The 25,810-nt window shown below is 38.2% G+C and overlaps 2 long non-coding RNA genes across 3 annotated transcripts; both read left to right on the top strand.

Moving 5' to 3' along the window:
• Positions 1-12,864: 12,864 nt before the first annotated feature.
• On the top strand, positions 12,865-15,437 carry LOC126633732 (uncharacterized). Of its 2 annotated transcripts, XR_007627148.1 has the most exons (3): positions 12,865-13,103; positions 13,737-14,702; positions 14,947-15,437. It is a non-coding gene; the product is annotated as an uncharacterized LOC126633732 (long non-coding RNA). The 2 variants fall into 2 exon arrangements; XR_007627147.1 differs by having other exon boundaries at positions 12,865-14,702.
• Positions 15,438-15,961: 524 nt separating this feature from the next.
• On the top strand, positions 15,962-17,728 carry LOC126633733 (uncharacterized). The gene is made up of 3 exons (XR_007627149.1): positions 15,962-17,208; positions 17,299-17,517; positions 17,652-17,728. It is a non-coding gene; the product is annotated as an uncharacterized LOC126633733 (long non-coding RNA).
• The last annotated feature ends 8,082 nt before the right edge of the window (positions 17,729-25,810 follow it).

Below are 25,810 nucleotides of genomic sequence, written 5' to 3'. Positions count from 1 at the left end.
CACTCCACTAAGATGCCATCAGAATATCTCACTTATGTGATAAGTGTCAACGCTACGCAACTATTCCTTACTCCCCTCTCAAGTTGCTCATTCCTATGATCAGCCATTGGCCATTCGCCCAAAGGGGACTTGATTTGATCGGCCCAATGCTTGCAGGGAAGGGCAAGGTACGCTATACAATCATTGCAGTTGACTATCACAAAGTGGGCTCAAGTAGAACCCTTGGCAACCATTACTGAGGCAAAAATAGAAGACTTTGTATGGAAGAACATCCTTTGCAGATTCGGCATTCCCAATGTGATAGTCACTGACAACGGGCGACAGTTCGACAATAATAAATTTAGGATATTCTACTCTAAGTTCAACATCAACTTATGTTTTGCCTCCCCAGCTCATCCCCAATCTAATGGACAAGACGAAGCCATCAACAAAATAATCAAGTGAACTTTGAAAACCAACTTGGACAAAGCTAAAGGTTGTTGGCTAGAATTTGTACCCCAAGTTCTTTGGTCATACCACATTTCGTATCGGACATCAACAAGATAAACCACATTCTCACTTGCCTTTGGTACAGAGTTAGTTATCCCAGTTGAGCTTGAGCAAGCAACGTTCCGAGTCCATAACTATGTGCAAAGCGAAAATGATAAACAACTTACTTGAGGAATGTCGCCTACAAGCAGCGCATCTCTAACTACTATGACTCAAGGGTTAAACCTCGTTCTTGCAATGTGGGGGATTGGGTATTGAAGAAAAGATTACTCTGCGACAGAGTCCTGAGTGAATGAACACTTAGTCCAAACTGGGATGGACCATTTGAAGTTGTTGGCATCAGTCGCCCTGGCTTTTACAAGCTTAGAAGCTCCGATGGCAAGACCATTGGCCATCCATGGAATGTTGATCACTTGAAGTACTATTACAAGTAAACTCACATTGTACAAGTATTAAGCTTCAGCCATTCGGCATCCTATGTAACGAAGACTAGTTAGCATGAATTCAATAAAGAGGTGATTTAGACAACTCAGTTCTAATCCTCTTACATTCCTAGCAATGAAACACTCGGGTTCAAAGCTTCAACATGAATGCTTCCAACATGAAACAAAGTCTAAGTATATGTCAACAAGACTATACAAATAAACTAACAGCTTCACAGTATATTCGTTCAATCATACATTCCAACATATTCATACATAAGCCAACTGTGCTTCGAAATGGTTCAACATACTTTGTGTCATTCGACACTTGCTACAATGTGCCTTGACACCTTGCCCTTATTCTCACCAACTAGGTGATGAAATCTGAAGAACGAACTCATCTTCATGCCACCAACCATGTGATGAAATGTACAACCGGTACTCTTCTTCATGCCACCAACCAGGTGATGAAATGTATAACCCGTACTCTAATATCATTTGGTAACTTGCCATTCATACCACCAACCAGGTGAAGAAGGAACTCATCTTCATTCCACTAACCAGGTGATGAAATGTACAACCCGTACTCTGCTTCATACCACAAACCAGGTGATGAAATGTATAACCTGTACTCTAATATCATTTGGCAACTTGCCATTCATGCCACCAACCAGGTGAAGAAGGAACTCATCTTCGTGCCACCAACCAGGTGATGAAATGTGATGAAAGCTGATGAAGGAACTCACCTTGGTACCACCAACCAAGTGATGAAAGCAACTCACCATTCATTCCACCTACCAAAAGATGAGTGGTGCAACTTGTACATGTGAACTTCTAGCATTCACAAATAATAAAAAACCTTCAAGCTTGACAACTCAACTAGGGGAGCACTTATGCCCAATAAGAGTTATAGTCACCAACAAAGTCTTATTGCAAGCCAACAACAACTTCAGTGCATGGCATACGAAGATCAAGTTATTCAGCCTTCTTGCATCTGCTTCAGACATTTCTCCTCTGTAACAATGCAAATACTACAACTCGTAGAAAACTTCACACACTCTTGATCAAGATAGTGTGAAGCAAAACCAATTTATGGTGCCAACAAGAGCTTCATCAATGGAGGGCAACCACAATTCTCAAAAGCTTCACACACTCTTGATCAAGACAGTGTCAAGCAAAACTAATTTATGGTGCCAACAAGAGCTTCATCAAAGGAGTTCAACCATAATTCTCTAAAGATTCACACACTCTTGATCAAGACATTGTGAAGCAAAACCAATTTATGAAGCCAACAAGAGCTTCATCAATAGAGGTCAACCACAATTCTCCAAAGCTTCACACACTCTTGATCAAGACAGTGTGAAGCAAAATCAATTTATGGTGCCAACAAGAGCTTCATCAATGGAGGGCAACCATAATTCTCAAAAGCTTCACACACTCTTGATCAAGACAGTGTGAAGCAAAACCAATTTATGGAGCCAACAAGAGCTTCATCAAAGGAGTTCAACCACAATTCTCAAAAGCTTCACACACTCTTGATCAAGACAGTGCAAAGCAAAACCAATTTATGGTGACAACAAGAGCTTCATCAAAAGAGTTCAACCACAATTCTCAAAAGCTTCACACACTCTTAATCAAGATAGGGTGAAGCAAAACCAATTTATGGTGCCAACAAAAGCTTCATCAATGAAGGGCAACTACAACTCGTAGAAAGCTTCACACACTCTTGATCAAGACTATTCAAAGCAAATTCAATTTATATGGTTCATCCAAACCTTCGACTACTACAAGGTGTGGATTGCATCACAATCTCTTGCTCAACAGTGTGGAAGCAAAATTTGTATATGTTGTCTCTCCCATATTTTCAAATTTCTAATTTTCCCAAAAAAAAAAATTGGGAAATTCAACAAATTTCTAGTTTTCCCAAAAAAATAAAAAAAATAAAAAAATAAAAAATAAAAAAAAAGGAAATTGAGAAATTCAACAACTTCAACAAATGGAGGGCAACTACAATTCTCAAAAGCTTCACACACTATTGATCAAGATAGTGTGAAGCAAAATCAGTTCATGGTACCCAACAAAAGCTTCAACTCCAAAGTTTCACCTACAAAGCTTCAACTTCAAAGCTTCACCTACAAAAGCTTCAACACCAAAGCTTCACCTACAAAGCTTCAACTTCAAAAGCTTCAACTTCAAAGCTTCACCTACAAAGCTTCAACTTCAAAGCTTCACCTACAAAAGCTTCAACACCAAAGCTTCACCTACAAAGGTTCAACACCAATGCTTCACCCATCACAAAAGCTACACCCATCACAAAAGCTTCACCTACAAAAGTTTCACCCACAAAAGCTTCACCCACAAAAGCTTCACCTACAAAGCTTCAACACAAACGCTTCACCTACAAAAGCTTCACACACTCTTGATCACGATAATGTGAACCAAAATCAATTCATGGTACCCAACAAAGCTTCAACCTCAAAGCTTCAACACCAAAGCTTTACCTACAAAGCTTAAAATATATATTCGAAAATTCTAAAAATCGAAAAAAAAAATTGCCTAGGCCTCATTTTCTTTGGGTCTAACAACTTTCATAACAAATATATATGAAGGAGGAGTTTTGGGCTACCACTTAGAAAGGAAATGCCTCATTCGTCAACTCCCTCGACCGGAGACTTGGGGGACTCCTACCATATGCTACTGCACCTTAATACTCGGAAGTCTCACAACCACTCAGTGACTTGGATTTTTTAAGTCTCCAACCGAGAAGTTTTCCTCACTCGGGAAATTAAGGGAACACTACCTCAACATACATGCTTCACTCACAAAACTTCAACAAAAGAAAAAATTCAAAAAACTTAGTGAAGAAGACTTTGGTGTATCTAACACAATACGTTGAAATGAAGCAAAGCTTATTTATTGATATCTCCGATAAGTTGCAAATATGTACATATACATGAATCAAAATAAATAAACAAGAGGGAGCATTCACAAAGGTTGCTCAGGAGAAGTCTCAGCAATCGGCAGAGCCCCATAAAGAGAAGGCACCGAAGGGTGATCATTCAGAGCCTCAGTACTGGACAGAACCCTAGAAGGAGGAGGCATCAAAGGTTGATCATTTTGAGCTTTATTACGCGGTACAGCCTAAGAAGACGAAGGCAATAAATGCCTTTGGAACAAACCCACAAACCTCTGATGATCAAGTAAAATCTGACCAGCAGATTCATGCAGCTGGTCAAGCTTCTTCTTCATGTTTGTAGCATAGTCATGTGCGAGCCTGTGCAACTGTTTATTCTCATGCTTGAGCCTTCTAATCTACTGTTTGAGACTTATCACTTTAGCCGTCAATGATTCAACTTGGCGGGTTCGAGCAAATAGGCGTTGGCCATATTAGACATAGAACCTGCACACTGAACACTGAAAGCCAGAGAATCCTTAACAGCCAACTCACCAGACCGTTTGGAAAGTAGTCTGTTATCTTTGGAAGTGAGAAAGTTCCTAGCCACCACTGCAGCGGTCATATCATTCTTCATCACAGAGTCCCCAACGGTAAGAGGACCAGTAGGGGATAAGAATGATGGGCGCCATATATTGTCTTGAAGAGGCATGGCTGCCTCTTCACCAAAGTTCAAGTCAAAACGACGATCGGATGGGCCAGACATTTTCAAAAATGATGAAGGAGAAATAAGGTCCAATAAATCTCTAAAGTACGAAAATAAGGGGAAAATTCCTACAAGCAATAACTCTCTGAACGTACTTCTTGCACACAATTGGTGCCCCTATAAAAGAAAAGGCAGCATGGCCGTTTGTTCAAAAATCGAAGAGGCACCATTATCCGGATTTCAAGAAGTAGATTTTCTTGAGTAAAATATGTCGACAATCCCCACACGCAACATCAGCTCCTCGGATACCACATATAACTTTGCCAAAGATCTCTGACAAAGTTTAGACACATAAATTTTGAAGGTTCAGCTACCCTACCATTACCTACAAGGGTAAAGGAACAACACCACTACTTGATAACTGGAAAGTCCCTATATGTGTCAACCTCCGTGCTCCGTGGCAAGGCAGATTGGAAAAAATGCCTAACCTTTAGTCAAATCAAGAAAACACTCCCAACAAGATTACTTTCTCAAAAATCGAAGATGCACCGCTCCCCGAATCTAGAAAGCCAAACTCTCACTAGGATTGCTTTCTCAAAAATCGAAGAGGCACTGCTATCCGAATCTTAAGAGCCAGACTCTCACCAGAATTGCTTTCTTAAAAATTGAAGAGGCACCGCTATCCGAATCTTGAGGGCCAGACTTCTACCAGGATCGCTTTCTAAAAAATTGAAGAGGCACCACTCTCCAAATCTCGAGAGCCAGATCCCTAATAGGATTGCTTGTTCAAAAATCGAAGAGGTAACGCTCTCCGAATCTCGAGAGCCAGATCCCCAATAGGATTGCTTGTTTGAAAACCGAAGAGGCACTGCTCTCCGAACTTCGAGAGCCAGATTTCTTTGGATAAAATTTATCTACAATCTTCACATGCAACATCAACTTTCCAGATACCACAGACCACTTTTTCAAAGTTCTCTGACAAAGTTAAAACACGTGAAACTTACAGCTCTCACTACATTGCTATAACCAAGAAGGGTAAAGGAATAGCATTACTACTTGTTGTCAGGGAGACTTATATATATGTCGACTTTCATCCTCCACGGACAGGCAGACCTGCAAAAATGCTCAACCCTTCCTCATATCTGAGAGGGCACTCCCAATGAAGCCTCTCGAAATACTCAGTTTTCTCTCCCCCCCCCCCCAATAATACTTATGCAAACCAGCCACACCAGAATAAAAGTATCTCATATCATCAGGGTCAAAAGCAAGAGTATCCCATATCATGCTTTTTCCCTGTCTTTTCCTTTGCCCTTGTTCTTACCTTCAAGGCAAAGAGAAAGAGAGCAATCAGTCAGCACTTGGAATCAAGCTTCCAGTCAAGAACTGACTGCCTGGAACCCCTTGCCTGATTACTTACCTGGCATTGATCTCGAGTACTCATCTTCAACATCTTATGCTTCTAGAAAATATACCACATCTGCCTGAGGAACAGATATGGCAAGTGAGAAGGATACAAGGAAGCATGTGGAGAAAAGCGTAACAGAACATGTGCCGATACATCCACTACTTTGTCAACAGCAAAAGTAGCTCATGTCATTAAGGTCGAAAGTACTCTAGATTTGATGGACTTGTTTTGACCCTCAAATTCTTGAGTCGGCTTTATACTCTGGAGGAAACTAGAAAACCCTCCAGCCCAGTTCAAGAATAAGCTTGTGGAAAGTTACTTCTTCAAAAACAAAAGTATCTCATACCATCTCTTCTACTTTTTCTTCTCTTTATCCTTCTTGCTGCTTGCAAAATAGGGAGAATGAGAACAATCAGTCGGAACTAGAAATCAAACTTCTGATCTGGGACTGATTGCTTGGAACTCTGATTGCTTACCTTGTCTATCACCTCTTTCGGCAAATCTCCTAGCTTGGCGACTTGGGGGACTCCTACTACATGGTTTGTATCGTGCTTGACCAAGCCTGAAACTACAAGTAAGCTTCAAGTCAAATTGATACAATACCTTGTGCATCTCCACTGGTTAAAGATTCCACCCCTGGATGGAGGAAAAGTACTTCCAGAGAAAATGCCACATCTACCTATGAGACAGATAAGGCAAGTGAAGATGATACCACACTTCGGTACTTAGAAGTTTCGTGATTACTCAGCGGCTTAGATCTTGCAAGTCCCCAACCGATGAGCTTTCTTCACTCGGGAACTTAGGGAATCACTGTTTATACCATACTTGACCAATCCTAAAACTACCGAGCATCGGTCAACGTTATACCATCAAGGATCCAGAAGAGTTTCCCTTCAACCAGGAGGCTAATCACAGCGCGACACGTGTCGACATCAGAAGCGAATCATAGTGCGACACGTGTCAACATCGGAAGCCAATCACAACACGACATGTGTCAATGTCAGAACAAAGCTAGAAACTCTCTTCTATAAAAGGAGATCATTCTCCCACAATATTGCCTAATGTCATTTGTACTAAATCATTCGCTAATACTTACTAAAGGGGAGCTTGAACCTATGTACTTGTGTAAACCCTTCACGATTAATGAGAACTCCTATACTCCATGGATGTAGCCAATTTGGGTGAACCTCGTACATCTTGTGTTTGCTTCCCTGTCTCTATCCATTTACATACTTATCCACACTAGTGACCGAAACAATCTAGCAAAGGTCACAAACTTAACATTTTCTGTTGTACCAAAGTCCTCACTGATTTTGTGCATCAACACATATTATAACTAAAAATTTGTTGGTAATTATAAAGTTTACGTAAACTTTATAATTATAATAACTTTGTCGCTAAAACCTTTGCGCGACAAAGATGTCGCTGTGCAAACCCTTGAGCGACAAAAGTTTCGTCGCGCAAGTGGCATTCAGTTTTAGGTCAACGTATTTGGTGCATCTGAATCAGAGAAATAAATACCGTATTTAATGCATGTGTTTGTGCGACAAAGTCTTCGTCGCTCAAAGTCCCTAACCTTCCTATAAATATGCACTTCTATTGTCCTTATTCTTCACACTTTGTTTCGAAAACGTTTTGCAATTCTAATGATTATAATCAGTTCGTTCTTTGAGTGTTGGTACGATGGCCGACAAAAGTGCATGTTCATCAAGGGCAACAGATGGAAAAGGTTCTGGAAAAGGTTTGCGTTGAAATTTTTGCATTTTGTATAAAGTTTTTATTTAGCTTTAGTATTATGAAAATATTTTTTGTTGATAGACAAAAAGAAAAGAGTTGCAGTATGGGTCCGACACACCTATGGGGGGAGCCGTTACTGAATCATTGCGGATGAAATAATAGGGATTGTGAAATCAGATAAGCACACTAGCTTTTCGCCCGACATAGGAGCAATGGTGCGTACCAAATGTGCTGCGGGTTGGGAGTCTTGGAGAGCCATCCCCGAGGAGCTAAAGATGCACATGATTAATGAGTTAGCTGCATGTGTTAATTTCATTAGTTAAATAATAATTATGTTTGTTAAATATAATATAATAGTGAGATTTTAATTTATTAATTTTTCCATGACAGACCAATTGGCACATTGACAAAACTGACCTAAATCTGATGAAGGCTATGGACAATGTGTTCAAGTCGAAATTCCGGTTGTGGAAGTTTGATAATGAACGCATTGCACCACTACATCAAGAATCAGAACTACCGACGGATGAGTAGAATAGGATTTCTTATTTTAATTTTATTGATTATTTAATAATTAGATATGAATTTTAAGTTTTTTTAGTATGAATTTTTTTTATTAAATATGTACTTAATGTTCATTATTTGTATGCATCATTTTTGTATGGATGTACAAAAAATGGTTTGCAATGTTCATATGAGCTTAGTTTCTGGTTTGAGAATTAATTGGATTTCGTGAATGGATGCGAAAGCATGACTGCGGTCCAATTAATTCTTGAATTGTCCCAAAATTTTGGATAGTTTGAGATTGCAGATTTACATGTATTTTGTGGTTCACGCATTAGAGTTTGAACGTGGGAAATGTGGTAGCATCTCTTCGTGTTCTTCAGGAGCTTCATAGTTTTTTGTATCTATGTCGTGCACTTCAAGAACTGCAGGGAGATGTTGCTGAATTTTTCCCACGCTCGAACTCTAATGTGTTGGAACCGTATATTACAGCACGTAACTGTGCATTCTCAAATGAGATAGGACCTATAACGGAGGCATAAGGTGGCATGTCATAATTGAAGTTGTTGTAACCCTTGTAATTTTTTTTTTGTTTGCAGGTGAAATGGACAAGCAGTGGATACATAATCCTAACAGATGTGCTAATGAATATTTGGATGGAATAAATCAGTTTATCAATTTTGTAATTGCAAACAAACACGATTCAACTCAAATTCGGTGTCCTTTTAGAAAGTGTAACAACCTAATGATTGAATATTTTGAAACTGTTCGATACCATTTAGTGAGAAATGGGATGATGGAAACATATACTACGTGGAATCATCATGGAGAACAAATACATTATGCTTCATCCTCCCACATTACCCGAGCAGGGGATACAGTTGACTCTGTTGTGGAGCCAAATGATCAAATTATGGACATTATCAATGATGTTTTTCCAACCGCTAGTTCAAATATGAATGTGGAAGTAGAAGATGGCATCCCTCCCACCATGGACAGTGAAGCATTTGAAAAATACGAAAAACTATTAAAAAATGCCAAGCAAGAATTATACCCCGGTTGCGAAGGATTTTCGATGCTCATGGCCATTGTTAAGTTTATGCATGGAAAAACAAAGTTTCGTATGTCGAACTAGTGTTTTGATTACTTTTTGGGAGTTTTCAAGAGGATGCTTCCAAAGGACAATTGCCTTCCTAAAGATCATAAAAGTGCAAAGAAGGTGCTGAGTGGTCTTGGATTGGGATATGAAAACATTCACACGTGTAAAAATAATTGCATTTTGTTCTACAAAGAGAATAAAGCGTTGGATAAATGCCCTGTATGTAATGAGTCACAGTTTAAAATGACATCTCAGAATAGAAGAATGAAGATTCCACAAAAAGTTATGCGTTATCTCCTATTAAAGCTCAGGTTGCAGCGATTGTATATGTCGACGTACATTACAAGCGACATGGGGTATCATAAGGACAGACTAGTGGATGACGATGTTATGAGACATCTTGTAGATGGAAAGGCCTGTAAAGAGTTTGATCGGTTGTACCCCGAATTTGCACGTGAGCCTCGGAACGTTAGATTGGGACTTGCGATGGAAAGGTTTAATCCATTCGGGGTTTTAAACCAAAATCATAGCGCTTGGCCAATCTTCGCAATTCCGTATAATTTGCCACTTTAGAAGTGCATGAAAAATAAATTTATGATGATGACGTTGTTAATAACCAAAGATTCGGGCATGTGTATTGATGTGCATTTACAACCATTGCTTAATGAACTAAAAGAATTATGGGAAAACGGTATTCCCACGCACGATGAATCTACCAGGAAGATGTTCACTTTGAGAATAGTCGTGATGTGGACTATAAATGATTTCCTGCATACGCTATGATGTCTGGGTAGAGCACTAAGGGCTATTACGCATGCCCAATTTGCAAAAAGGACACGATGTCTAGTTGGCACGCGGGAAAAGTTTGTTACCTAGGGCATCGTAGGTGGTTACTATGGGATCACGAGTAGCGTTAGAACGAGACAGCATTCTTCAACGGCACAGAGCTTCGACCAAGACCCAGACAATCGTTTGGCGATGAAATTTTGGCTCAGGTGAATCGATTGGATTTTGCTCCGTTGGGCAAATCCATAAATAGGACAAGACTAGACACATATCTAAACTAGACACTTAAGACGAGGTTGTTCGAGCTCCCTTACTAGTCCGAATTAAAATTAAGACACAACATCAATGTAATGCATGTTGAGAAAAATGTGTTTAATACACTGGTCAGAACTATACTAGACATCGAGGGAAAAACAAAGGACACAATAAAAGCTCGGATCAATATGGAAAAAATGGGCATTAGGTTAGGCTTATGGATGACAAGGGATGGAGACATAGCCAGAAAGAAGCTCGCATCGTTTTCGGTGAAACCGAAAAAGAGGAAATAGTTATGCAGTTTCTATCTTTTGTAAAGTTTGCATATGGGTATGCTTCAAACATCGGCCGTTGCAAAAACGTGGATGGAGGAAAATTTTTCGACCTCAAGAGTCATGATTATCATGTCATACTTCAACGCCTTCTCCTAGTGGGAATTCGACACCTCTTACCTGAAGACATGGTGAAGTCGATTATGTTGTTAGCGAGATATTTTTCTCAATTAACTACAAAAACTTTGCGGAAGTCCGATGTTAAACAATTGTGAAACGATATTATTCAAGTGCTATGCAAGTTTGAACAAATATTTCCTCCAGCTTTCTTCACAAGCATGATTCACGTAATGATTCACTTGTCGGATGAGGCACTTCTAGCCAACCCCATCAACTATCGATGGATGTAACTGATTGAAGTATATAGTCGCCATAAATACTTGAGTTTGTGATGTATGTACAATTACACTAATTTTATAGGATAATTTGTTTATTGATGCAGATTACTGAGTGAATTAAAAAATAGTGTACGGAACAGGGTAAAGCCCGAAGGATCAATCGTGGAGGCAAGGGTTGGCTTTGAGTCACTTACATTTTTTGCAATGTACCTACAAGACTCTGAGACTACGTTCAACGGACAACAACACAAGTGTGAGAAGTGAAAAATTATGTTTTTGCCCAAATTGCACGACCATTTGGCGAACCAATCAAAGGGGAAGAGTTTGACAAAAAGGACATGGAGGTAGCACATTGGTTTGTACTTAACAATTGTAATGAGACAATTATGCACCTAGATGAGCATGAAGAGTTGATGAAGCGGGAACATCCTTCACATTTATATGCCAAAAAGCATCGTGAATTGTTTCCTCGATGGTTTCGTGAAACTGTATGTTGTTCGTGTTTGGTTTTTTTGCATAATTGTAAATGTTAAACTAACACGACATCATTTTCTCTTTTATTTAGGTGATGAAATTGAAGGAAATTAATTTGCCCACTTACAGTGAAGAATTGTACAGCTTGGCGATTGGGCCCCTAAGCGCAGAATTGTACTTCGGTTGTCATGTAAATGGCATCAAGTGTTTGGCAGCTGATCGCGATGACAAGCTTTTTATGGAAAACTGACAAGTGTTGTGCAATTGCTTTACAAAGACCAGTGTCAAGTTATCCTTTTTAAGTGTCGTTGGTTTGATACAAACTCACGTCGGGTTAGAGGTGTTAAGCGAGACGATGGTTTGCTATCGGTCAACACTAACAAATGTTGGTATAACAACGACCCTTACATTTTGGCAACGATGGCTAAACAAATTTTCTATATAGATGACCCTAAAGCCGAGAGGGGATGGAAAGTAGTTCAGAAGATTAAGCATAGAGGGGTATATGATATTGCGGACCGAGATCCTGTTGCCAATGACGAATATGGCGACATTGCTAACCAACAATTGGACACTTCAACAACACTTGGTGCAGATACACTGCAGGATATAACTATTGTACAAGAACCGTATCAAGTAGCTAAAGGCCCTGAAATTGAAATACCGATTGATTCCATTACGATTGACCTTGGGGATCCGCCTCTATACAATGCACCTGAGCGCGCGAACGACGATGTTGATGCTCCTACAGATGAGGAAGAATGAGAGTTTGAATCTGACGATAGTGATGATCTGTATTCTAACCAACAATTGGAGACTTCAACAGCACTTGGTGCAAATACACTGCAGGATATAACTATTGTACAAGATCAGTATCAAGTAGCTAAAGACCCTAAAATTGAAATACCAATCGATTCCATTACGATTGACCTCGAGGATCTGCCGTTATTCAATGCACCTGAGCGCGCGAACGATGATGTTGATGTGCCTACAGATGAGAAGGAATGGGAGTCTGAATCTGACGATAGTGATGATCTGTATTCTAGTTCAGACGAGGATTAATGAAAAATTGTGATGTATATTAATTAAATGTATTGAATGGTATTTAAAAATGTTGTATACAAAAAAAGTTTCATTTAAAATTTGTAATAAAATTAAATTTAAAAAATATTTATTTATTTAAACCAAAAAATAAATTAAATGGGCAATGACGTTTTATAAATATTTGTGGCACAAATATTAAAAATTCATTTTTTTAAACTGGTTGCGGGACAAAAGTTTAAACATCTTCGTCACGCAAAAATGTAAAAATTTGATTTTTTTTTCTTTCCCAAAATTGGTATGTATTTCGGCACCTTCAATTCATTTCACTCTCTCTGTCTATCTTAGACTCAAACTCCTCTCAGACCCAAGCTCCACTATCTCTCTCTCTCTCTCTCTCTCTATTTCTCTCTCTCTCTCTCTCTCTCTCTCTCTCTCTCTCTCTCTCTCTCTCTCTCTCTCCATTCAGTCAACCTCTTCACTCTATCTCTCTCTATCTCAAACTCAATCACAGTGTCTCCCTCTCTCCCTCTCTCGCACTCCCTCGGTTTCTCTGTCTCTCTATCACTCTCCGTTTCGAATCCACAGCACTCCGACGCCACACTGCACACAAATTTACTAGGTAAGGACCCAGTCTCCATTAATTCATCTCCCTTAATTCAATTATTTGTAAGTGCAATTTTCTGAATTTTGATCTTCAATTGTTTTAGTTACAACATTTAGGGATTTAGGGTTGGGATTAGGAATCCTGGGTTAGGGATTTAGGGTTGGGATTAGGAATCGTAGTTGCTCACGATGTAGGGTTTTTGAATTAAGGTTTGAATTACATATTTACAAGTTGGGGAATTTTTTTTATTTAGGATTTTAATTATGAGAAATTAATAGGGAAGGGAATTTAGATGTCCAATCATTGTTGAAATAGCCCTGTGTTGAAATTAAAAGCGGTATCTACACTTCTATTTTATTTCTTCTTCTTTTTTTCCTTGTAAACTATTGTCTGTGTATTGTTTATGTTTGTTTTATATGATTTTCTCATCATTTTTATGGATTTGAGATTCAAAAAAACCTAAACTCTATATCTATTTATAGAGCTAATTGCTTGAATATTATTATATCCAGTTCTTACTTCTCCCTTAGCCTGGAATGTTTATCTCATTCTTCCCCCACATGCATGTATGGGTAAAAGTACACAAAGGAATATATTGCATGTGTGCAGTTTTAGTTGAATGAATAATACTTTTTGTTCTTAGTATAGATGGAGGACCCCCAAATCCTGGATTTGAAGAGCTGGGAAATATAATATGAACACATCTACTGTATGAGGACTGTTTTGTATTGTGATGATCTGTGTGTCATTCTTCTTCAACCAAGAAGAAATGCATGATTTTTTCCTTTTGGGGGTGAAGAAATAAGGAGTAGGCAGCTATTTGAGGCAGTTGGAGAATGAGTTTTATCATTCATAGGAATCTTTGACCCAATGTAACTTGGTTGTAAGCTTTATTTTTTTTTATGATATGTGACATTCTCCACCCTCTTGAGATGAGGTTTTTAAAAATTACAATGACGTCTTCTAGATATTCCACGTGTTATAAAGTTTTTTGGGGATTTCATAGTATATTTACGAATGGATGGCTGTAATTAACATACATTACATAGTAAGCCTTCATATTGGAACCTAATATGTGAAATGCTTGGGTATTTGTACAAGTCAGAAAATAAAATTAAGCTTCTATCACTCTTTTGATACATAAAGCATCTAGTGTGATGTTTGTGTGCTTGAAAGATCGAAAAACTTATAAGTAGTGGCTTCAAGCGTTGAATAAATCATGGTTTGTGGTTTTTCGGGTTTTCTTGTGTTGTTTTCATTCACCTTATATATGTTAAATGAAATGCATATAATAAGATGATATCTAAACAGATTCATGATTGTTTTTGTAAATGTCGAACTTAATATCAAACCGGCGGGCAGCTAGTAGGGGTAGTCAGACACCTTCTCAAGGAGGTAATGTTGCTGCCACCTCCACACCTGATATGGCCACAACAGGTGTTCCTCCGGTCGCACCTTTGGGGCCAACAGTGTCTACAGCTGCTGCTTCATCGACTTCTTCGGTGACGCATCATGTCCTAAGCGCCCGACAGACTCATCGACGGCCCCGGACTTATGAGGAGGCTTAGCCGTCTGGTGACACTTCCTCTGTCCATGGAGAGGGGTCCCATATAGGTAAGCTTGCTCCTTCCCTCCCTCCCTCTAAGCACAAATCTCTCATTTATTGTAGAATATGTTTATACAAAATGCCTCTTATTTAGCAGCCGCTTTACGCACAAAAATTATAAAAATATATATGTAAAGAGCATATTAAGCTCATATTTATATATATTTTACATCACATTCACTTGTCTTTTCTTAGTTAGTTCCTTATATTTTTGAGCTATTTACTCTTTTTTTTTTTTTTTGTGTTTTGTAGGATTTGTCAAGCAAAGAAAAGACAAAATAGCACAAGTGGGATTTTAAGTAACAAATTCATCAAAACTGCCTATGCAGATCAACTGACTTTGGAAGCAAGGTGCAAACAGCTCAGTATGAATTAGAGAATGAACCTTATATGCTTGGAAAGCTATAGATGTCTATTTTCTGGAGCATTTCATAGATAGTTAATGTCATTTTTCTAGAAGAAGTTATGACCGTTTTAACACTAAAAGGTTCATAAGAGACTAAGCAGTTTGTAACTGCAATGAAAGCAATAAACCCAATAAATCTAGCAGCCAAAACTAATGCAACAATAATTGGTTTAAAGGAACGTTGGGGGAGGGAATAAAGGAAAGTTTTACAGAATAATTTTGAAAAAAAAAAAAAGGTTGCAGGTTGCAGCGGAAAGGAAGAAAAAAAAAGCAAGGCAGCAGCGTTGGGGAAGCAATAGAGGAGGAAGGAGGAAAGCTTGGCATTCTCGTCTTTCGGTTTTATCTTCTCAAATTCATGTCTTTATTTTGGTTTAATTCAAGAATTATGTGTAACTAAATTTTTAGTAGTTAGGGGCTGTTTTGAAGCCCCGAATATGATTGCAAGTTTGTTATGACACTTCGTTTGAATTACTTTTATGAAAGGATGAAAATTGGTTCACTACTTGTCTCAGTGATGAATACTTTATGTGTTTTCTAAGGATGCATACTTAATAAGCATATCTAGGATTCTAATGCTATGAATATATGTATGCTACCATTGTCGAATGAGGACCTACATATGTTCTAGAATAGTACTTGTTAATTGCGATTAACATGTGAACCAATTTTTAAGATAAGTAAGACAACACTAGTACTTACGATGCCTTGTGATGACTCAAACTCTTTTCATTCTTAATGATTTCTACTTGTTAAATCTATGAACACGCCATTCTAGATTGCATGTTAGGGACTAAGTTAAGTTGAAAACGCCATTCTCTTAACATACTACATAAGAAAGAGTAATAGGTTGAGTTCTAACATTGAGCCAACTTGAGCATCTTCATCCGGAAATAAAAGGAATTTGAATGAAACATAACATGTTTGCATGATTATTTGGTGGTGGATAGCAATTCCCCCAATTCATTTTTCTTAATTTGTGAACTACTTAAAAATATGTTTCTGTCCTGTTTTTATTCAATTTAATTTAAAAACAAAATCAACTCCAAAAATCCCAAATATATGTGTGAGTGTAGCTCTGTGTGTCTAGTTTTTGCATATAAAATTTCGTTGACTTTAGATAAGTGTAAGTCAGTCTAATAATTATGTTTTGGTGGCTGGTCAGTAAGAACAACAACCCCGTTTTTATGACATTTTAAGTAGTTAGATAAAACAATCTTCAGCGGAAAAGACCCTTATTTTCATATGCTACAATTGACAAATCTTAGTGTTAATAAGGAAAATCAATATGACATTTGTGTTCTACTTTGTGGTGTGCTTTTAATCCTATAACATGTATGTGTTAGAGAATGACTTAGCAACTAGAGGCATAAAGTGTAAATTTACTGCATTATTAGTTGCAGATAATCAAACTTCCACATAAAAGATGGATATTCAAAATCCCATCATTTCCCTTGAAGTATAGAATGTGAACTTATCTTGTGTAATTAAAATGTGAACCATAATATAATTAAGGAATCTTATCCTCTCTAATAATTGAGCAACAAAGTAAAAAATATTTGATGCTTAAGCTGATCTTTTAATTTATACAGAGAATAACATGCATGCCAGCTGGTTATTTTGAATTGTGATTTTGACCTATATTAATGATTGTTAAGTAGCACTGAGAAGTCATATCAACAAGTTGTAAATTTTGTTTAACGTCCCCAGTTGGTATAAACTGTTTGAATTGTTGGGTGGATATGTTGTTTTTGTTGTTATATTGTGTGCAGGTTTTTGGAAATGTTATAGTTTTAGGGGAGGTTCTGCCGAATTTTCAGTAGAAAATAGAATTCGTCTAATGTTTACTTTGTTTATTTGGTAGGTCAAAAAAAAAAAAAAAAACCAAAGGCCCTTGTAGACTACAAAAGACTTCTCAAACCACTTGCACCATGACCTAGAAGATCACCATTACGTGAGATCCTAGACATCGTGCGGCTACTACAAGGGAGCAGCACAGTGTGTTGGCCACTGACGTTGGCTGTGTTATTAGGAACCATTGCCCCCTTAGGTGGGAGTCATGGAGAGCTGTGCGATAAGAAACCAAGGACATCGTGCTTTATGAATTGTCGGTAAGTATTTTCAACCTCAAATACTAAATGTTTATTAAAGTATACAAAGAGTATAAATTTTAACTACTATTTATTTGTTGAGTTTTGCAGCATCACTATGAGCTCTCCAACCTCGATTCCAACCAAATGGAGTACATCAACAACCTTTGCTCCAGTAGGTTCACTCAATGGAAGAGCGACCTCCACAAGCATTATGAGCTATATGACGGTCTGGAGGTCGCTCTAGAAGTTGGGTGCCCTATAGAATTGATGGACCATCAGGATGAATGGGAGTGGCTCTGCGGCCATTTTCAAGACGAGAAATACTTGGTACGTATAATTTATATTTCAATAATATAATTAATAAAAAAATTTACACTTTAAAAAAACATTTCATTTTTTCATTCATTTGTTATAAATATCTAAACTAATACGCTTTTTTAATTCAACAAAAAAACGTGAAGGCAAACTCGATCAATCAGTTGAAGAAGAAACTTCTTCACCAATCCGAGTCACGGCGCTTCTCTTATAGGTTGGAGGAGCAATGTAAACTAACCGTATATTTATTTTAAGTTTTCAATCTTTTTACTCTTTATTACACAATTGGTAATCTATGTTAACACTTTTTAAATTTTTTCAATGGGGTCAAAGTTTCCTGAAATTGACATGTTTAAGGAGGTGTACGTTCGGCCCGGGGATGAGCTGACGAAGCAGCTTCATGTAAGTTCTTTCAAATTTATAATATTCAATTTGTATTAATATTAATTACATGTATATTCAAATTAATTTGTTTTTTCATTTTTCTAGTCCACCATGGTGGAGAAGGGCCAGACAGTATGGAAGAGGTGACTTCCCAGCTTCCCCTAGAGACCCTAACTGAGGAGGTGTTTCCCCCTGAGGATGTTGGGTCATGAGGATGCTGGGTTTCAGATCATTACCGACACACTTGATCAGACCCTCAATCGTTGGCATGGGAATGTTCATCGGGGGCTTGGGAAAACCTGCATACAGGACCCATTTGCCTCATCCTCCGGGTAGAGAATTGAATAGGTCAAAACGCTGACATCTGAAATGGCAAGCTTTAAGTGACACATCCCAATCTCGACTCTACCGTAGCACGATATTGTCCGTTTTGGGCTTACCATTCCCTCACGGTTTTGTTTCTGGGAACTCAGACAAGAACTTCTCAGTGGGTCACCCATCTTGGGATTGTTCTAGCCTAAACTTGTTTAACTTCGAAGTTCCGATGGAATCCAAAGCCAGTGAACTCTCAAAAAGCCTCGTGCTATAGGAGGTGGGCATGTACAGATAAGGTGCATCACCCCCTTTCCGTTGGTCGATGTGGGATCTTACAATCCACCCTACTTAAGGAGGACCCGGCGTCCTCGCCGGCACATCCACACCAAACGGCAGAGTGGCTCTGATACCATTCTGACACATTCCAGTCTCGACTCTGCCGCATCATGATATTGTTTGCTTTAGGCTTACCATTCCCTCACAGTTTTATTTTTGGGAACTCAGACGAGAACTTCCCAGTGGGTCACCCATCCTAGGATTGCTCTAGTCCAAACTCGCTTAACTTCGGAGTTTCGATGGAATCCAAAGCCAATGAGCTCCCAAAAGGCCTCGTACTATAGGACGTGGGCATGTACATATAAGGCACATCACTCCCTTTCCGTTGGTTGATGTGGAATCTTACATGAAGGAGCATATTGAACTACCTCCAGAAATGACCTCCCAGCCCCCTGCTGCAATAGCTACGACCTCCCAGCCCCTTGACACAGCAACAACACCACTAGCCAGCGATTGTGATGTCGCAGACTTCTTTTTTAAGTTTGTCTTAAATTGTTTTCGAATTTAAATATACTTTTTTCCATTGTATGTACATTTACAATAATTTTTCAATTCAATATTCTTCTTTACATTTTCTATTTTTATTTTCATTAAATTCATTTTTACATAAACAAAATAAAAATATGATTTATAAAACTAATTTACAAATAAATAATAGATTATTTAAAAAACTAATTTTAAAATCTTACTACGACGGCCTCTATATCCTTCGCGCAAGAGTTTGTGGGTCGAACCTACATGTCCGTCGTGCACCAGTTTGTGGGTCGAACTTGAATGTCCGTCGTGCAAGACTTTGAGGGTCGAACCCGTGTCACGTCGCGCAAGAGTTTGGGGGTCGAAACTCAGTTTCGTCGCTCGGTACGCACAAGACTTCTGTCTCGCAATCTTCATTTTGAGCGACGAAGACATTTCCTCCGTCGTGCAATGCCTGACGTCACGAGCTTTGCGAGACAGAGTCTTCGCCGCCCAATGTTTCCAGCGACGGTTTTTTCATTTGCACGAAAGTTTCCCCTTCGTCGCCCAAGAAGTTATTCATAGCAGTGCAAACTAATGAGCAGGGTTCAATATTTCATGTCGTAGGAATTATTTCAATATTTCATGTTGTAAAATGGTCTCATTTAATAACCACATTGTATGCTCATCATATATAAAGTCTGGTTCAAGTTAATATTTAGTACTAATTCCGTTCATCCTGAGTTCTGGTTCATGCATAGTCTTTAATAAGGATTAACTTATTCGTGGAATGTTGTTCTGCGTCCACACTACACCATTCTCAGAAGAAGCAAAGCAGTGCAAAAAAGCCCTAGTAGAAGGAGTCTTGCTCGACAAACAAAAGCTGATGAAAGCCATTCTTTCAAGTTATATTCCATTGCAAGTCTTGTGATGTAATGATAATTGGAGCATGTCTATTTATATAAGTTAATTTACACTGCAAAACTTGTACATTGAAATGTGTTAGTGGCTACACTTTTTCTTTTTCCTTTTTTTTGTTAAATAAATAGATTTGATTTATGGTGCTATTATTACCGAATATGTTATACCATGTTGAAGATCAACACTGGCCCAATTGGTGTTTGGATTCTAGAAAAGTCTAGCAAATACAGGCAGCAAGCTTGGAAGGCAAAAGCTTCTAGAGGACTTTGTCCAGCTGCAAATGAACTAGACCATTCTAGTTCAAATCTGCATGTTAAGTCGGCGGACATGCACAATATGCTAGAAAATTCTAGCATCATTTAAGTCGGCAAGGCTATTATGCAAAGCCATATGTTGGTGCAGTGTGTGCATGAACATGCACTAGAAAGCGCTAGTGAAGTCGGCAAACAGGCCTATAATTATGTATGTATGTGTGTTGTAATGTAACCGAAGTAAGAATCAAGTAATCAAGCAAGTAGGCAACCAAGTGAGAGTGAGAAGCAAGAGTAGTCTTGTATGAATGTGAGTGGTCTAGAGTGTGTCTCTAGAAAGAGCGAGCGTCATAGTTTCTAAAGAGTGTCCTTAAGAGTTTCTAAAGAGTGTCCTTAAGAGTTTCTGTGTTGTAATATTTTGTCTGTGTAATACAAGTAATTTGTTTACTTGTGTTGCCTCTCCAACACTTGTGTTGCCTCTCCAACACTTGTGTTAGAATTGTGTGCTCTAAGTTTTTCCCTAACATGCTAGATTTGTGCACCATATGAATTATACGACTCAACCTACATCCATCACTTACTATTTTTCCAAACTCCGAAGCAATTTTTTTAAGTAATAGAACGATTGAATTATAATAGCTGATTTTATCTTAATTAAATTAGTACTTTGTTGTTAAGAGATACAAATCGAGCAATATCAGCTCAATTGCTTGTGTTAGCTACAAACCTGGGAAGCTCTGTACATGATACATAAAGAGTCAAGTATTGAGTCATCAAGTTAGTTAAATGTTTGTTATAATTATTTTGTAAATTGGTAGATTAGTCAAGGGCATAACTGTAATTGTGAGAGTAGTATATTGCCTATATATATATACTGAAGCACCATTGTAATTTTATGAACATTGAATGAAATGAAAGAGCTATATTCAGAAACTGTGTATTCTTAGATTCTACATGGTACCATCGCCAACCGCCTCACGGCTTCTTCGATCTTGCTGAATTCTTCTTCTCTAATCTTCCACTCTTTTCTTATCTTCTTCTCCGGTGTGTTGATTGAGTAATCATTCTACTCCGATTCAGATTTTTGACTTGTTAATCTTGAATCTAGATGGCGTCTCCATCCGAATCCTCTTCTCCGGTTGCATTATTGCCTGCTCCAAACCCTAATTTCTCCCTACCCTGTGTTTCTCTCACGATCCAAAATATCGGTAGTATGGTTCCGATCAAGCTCTGGCGATCCAATTATTTGCCATGGAGTGCTTTATTTGCACCGATCCTTCATCGTTACAAGCTCCTTGGTATCGTCAATGACACTGAGCCCTATTCATCATCCTTTCTGCTGGATCGTTCGCTTAATCCTACCTTTGAGCACTGGTATGAGAAAGACCAAAATCTGCTCATTTAGTTCAATTCAACTCTTTCTAATAAGGTTATTTCGTTCACCGTTTGTGTCTCGTCTGCTCGTGATCTCTGGCTCAAACTTAAGCAATGATTTGGTGGTGTCTCGGATGCGCATATTCATCAATTGCATTCACGGCTTCAAAATATTCAGAAAGGCTCTCAGTCAATGTCCGATTACCTTTAGCAAATCAAGGAGATCTTTGATTCTCTCACTGCTGCTAGAGCTTTTATTACTGATCGTGATCTCATTGCAGCGACCCTTGTAGGCCTCCTTGATGAATTTGAATCCTTCACTGATTCGATCTTGCTTCGTCTTTTATCCACTTCTTTGGATGAATTACATGGCTTGTTACTTACTAAGGAGTTATCCATGCAGCGTCATAAGAAAACTTCTTCTTCTTAGCCTTTTCAGGCATTCTCTGTGCAAGCTTAACCGCCACTACTTCCCACACCACCATAAGCTCTTACTGCTTAGAATCATGGCACTCAGCCACTTCACAACTCATTTCGGTATAATTCTAATAGAGGCAGGCACAATCGTGGTAATAATCGAGGTTTTTGGGGACATAATCGTGGCACCTACAACTCTTGTTTCAATCGTGGCAATTATAACTCTGGATTCATTCATGGTTCTTCTTCTTCTGGCCACAAAACTCCTTGTCAAATATGTGGGTCTACCAGCCATGAAGTTATTGATTGCTTCGATCGAATGAATCCAGAGATCTCAAACAAGGTTCCTCCTACTAAACTTGCTGTTATGTGTGCCCATTACACTGCCAAGCCATCAACTTCTTGGCTCATTGACTTGGGTGCTACCTCCTATATTACCAATGATATATCTAATATACAATCTCTTACTCCCTATCATGGTGAAGACTAGGTGTACATTGGAGATGGTAAAGGTCTGTCTATAGATCATGATGGCACTTATATTTTGCATACTCCTTCATATTCCTTTAAATTGAAAAATGTTCTTCATGTGCCTCAAATGCAACATAGTATACTTTCTGCCTATCAATTTATCAAAGTAATGATTGCTTATTAACTCTTGACATTCATGGATCCTCTGTCAAAGATCATTTTACGAGGAAGACGCTTTTGCGGGGACAAGTTAAAGATGGATTCTTTCCTCTTCAAAGTTCATCTTCCCTCTACAAAACTACTCATTCCACTCATGTTGCACCAGTAAGTACTCATGCTAATGTCAAAATCTGGCACAACAGGTTTGGTAATCCCTTTTCTGTTATTTTTCGTAAAGTTGTATCTACAAATAAGGTTGTTGTCCAAGGCAAACCCTATTTGGACTTCTTCTGCAATGACTGTGATCTCGCAAAGAATCACAAGTTTCCATTTGCTACTCCTTATTCTATGTCTACTAGAAGTCTTGAATTGTTGCATTGTGATGTCTTGGGGAGGGCCATCTCCTGTTGTTTTAATGAATGGCTATAGGTATTACTTGCTTATTGTTGATGATTACAGTAAGTGTAGCTGATATTTTCCTTTAAAGTCTAAGTCTTCTATATTTTCAACATTTGTAGTGTACAAGACTTATGTAGAGAACACTTTTGGTAATAAAATGTTGAGTTTACTAGTCACTAGTTTCAGAATTTTCTTAAACTTCATGGCATTTTACAACAATTTACTTGCCCGCATACTCTTGAGCAGAATGGATATGTTGAAAGGAATCATCGTCACTTGGTTGAAACCGCACGAACACTCTTGGTTGCATCTAAAGTTCCTCATGTGTTTTGGGTTAAAGCATTTTCCACTACTACTTATTTGATTAATAGGCTTCCCATTGGTGGCTTATTGCAATCACCTTGGGAACTTCTCTTTCGTACACCTCCATATTACTCTCAACTCAAAATTTTTGGTTGTGGAGGTTTTCCTTGGCTCAAACCTTATACTACATCTAAGTTGGACAGTAAGAGTAAGCACTATGTATTTTTAGGGTATAGCCTTCAACACAAGGGGTATCAGTGTCTTGATCCAGTTACACAGAGAATTTACATTTCAAGGCATGTGTTATTTGATGAGACTCATTTTTCATTTCATTCTTTATCCACTCCCTCTACTATTACATCAAGTTCTTCTAATGACACTTCACAAGTAAACCCCAATGTTACTCTGCAATTTAATATACCTGCTGCTCCCAATGCTCCAGTTGCACAATATGTTGCCCTCTAATGTATGTGCTGCAATTAATGTCCCATTACACAGTATGTTACCCAGTCTGTTCTCTCTCCATCTTCAGTTTCACCACCTGCCACTTTGGATGTTAATATTACCCATGCACCACCTATAGTATCTCCATTATTTGCAGCAACTAATATTCATTTTATGATCACACGGTTCAAGACTGGAATAACTAAACCCAAAGCCTACTCAACTACCAAACATCATTTGCCTGAAACTGTTGATTTTGTCCCAACCACTTATCTCTAGGCTTCGAAACATGCTCATTGGAGGTCTGCTATAAATGATGATTACAATGCCTTGCAGTCCATAAGTCCCTGGTCTCTAGTACCTTTTCACCCTCATCAAAATATTGTCGATTATAAGTGGGTTTTTTTAGTTAAAAAGCATCCAGATGGGACTATTGATCAATATAAAGCTCGGCTTGTTGCCAAAGGCTTTCATCAACAAGCTGGTTTGGACTACAAGGAAACATTTAGTCCTGTAGCAAAGCTAGTGACAATTCGAATTCTTCTCTCTCTAGCAGCTTAATACAGTTTGTTCCTCAACTAATTGGATATCAGTAATGCTTTTTTACATGGGGATCTTCAAGCAAATGTCTCTATGCAACAACCACCAAGTTTCAGTGATCCCAACTACCCCAATCATGTCTGCAAACTTCGAAAAAATCTTGTATGGCTTGAAACAAGCCCCTAGGGCTTGGTTTGACAAACTATTTGCAGTTCTTTAGTCCTTGGGATTCCACCAGTCACAATCGGATGCTTCTCTGTTTGTGATCAAAGCACATGTTCTTGTTATTGTATTGGTGTATGTTGATGACATACTTGTCACAGGTCCTAATACTGCAACTTGTCAACAATTTATTCATAAATTAGGTACTGTCCTTCATGTGAAATATTTAGGACCCTTGCATTATTTCTTGGGCCTTGAGGTTCAAATATCTTCTAAAGGCATCTTTTTACATCAAAGCAAGTACCTCTTTGACTTATACAAAAGACACATATGGAAGGTGCTAAACCGTGTATCACCCCTCTTGATTCACTCAAGCTTGATCACACTCATCCTTTGTTAACAAATCCAACCGAGTATCGGTCAATTGTAGGAGCGTTGCAATACTTAACTTGGACACGACCTGATTTGTCTTTTGCTGTAAATCAAGTCTGTTAATTTATGCATGCTCCAAGAGAATCACATCTCCAAACAGTCAAACGCATTCTCAGGTTTCTTAAAGGCACAGTGAGTCATGGTTTGTGGTTCAAGAAAGGTGATATTCATCTCAGTGCTTACTTTGACACTGATTGGGCTGGCTGCATATTTGATAAAAGATTTACTAGTGTTTTGGGGTCCAAACTTATTAGCTAGAGTGCTAAGAAGCAACTAACTGTTGCTCGCTCCTCCACTGAAGTAGAGTACAAATCGTTATCTCACACAGCAACCAAAATCACATGGATCTGTAAAGTGTTCACGGATATTGGTCTTCATCTTCCTCAGGTTCCTCTTATCTGGTGTGATAATATTTTTGCAATTTCACTTGCCTCCTGATAAGGATTTTACCACCTGCAAAAGTAGAGATAAAAACACTAAAATACTTGCAAGAGTACAAGGTAGTTGTAGTATAGATGCTTTAGTAAGGTCGTTCTCCACAGGAATTGAATGAATAATTTGTATTAAATCAAATCTTAATTAATTACTTAAAACAAAGTTCAACAAAAAGTTGATTTTTTTATTTCAAATAATAAAAACGAATTTAATAGAAAATGATTAAATAAAGTGATAAAATAAAATAAACTAAAAGAAAATAGTTTTTTAAAATTAAATTGTAAAAGCCTAGGGTTCTGCAGTCACTTTAACAATCCTATGTAGTTCTTCCAATTACTTATGAATTACACATGCATATTTTGAAGGTTAGGTTTTCCTAATATATGCCTACTTGGACCCCCAACATAGAGTGTATATCAAACATGCAACCCGTTTGTGGTATTCAGATCAAATCTAAACATGCATAACTCATTAAGCTTTGTAAAACTTTTTGAAAAACCATACAACCC

This window comes from Malus sylvestris, chromosome 9 (genome assembly GCF_916048215.2).
Source record: "Malus sylvestris chromosome 9, drMalSylv7.2, whole genome shotgun sequence".
Lineage (NCBI taxonomy): Eukaryota > Viridiplantae > Streptophyta > Magnoliopsida > Rosales > Rosaceae > Malus > Malus sylvestris.
Note: the sequence above shows the minus strand (reverse complement) of the source record. Positions and strands in the feature narration are given on the sequence as shown.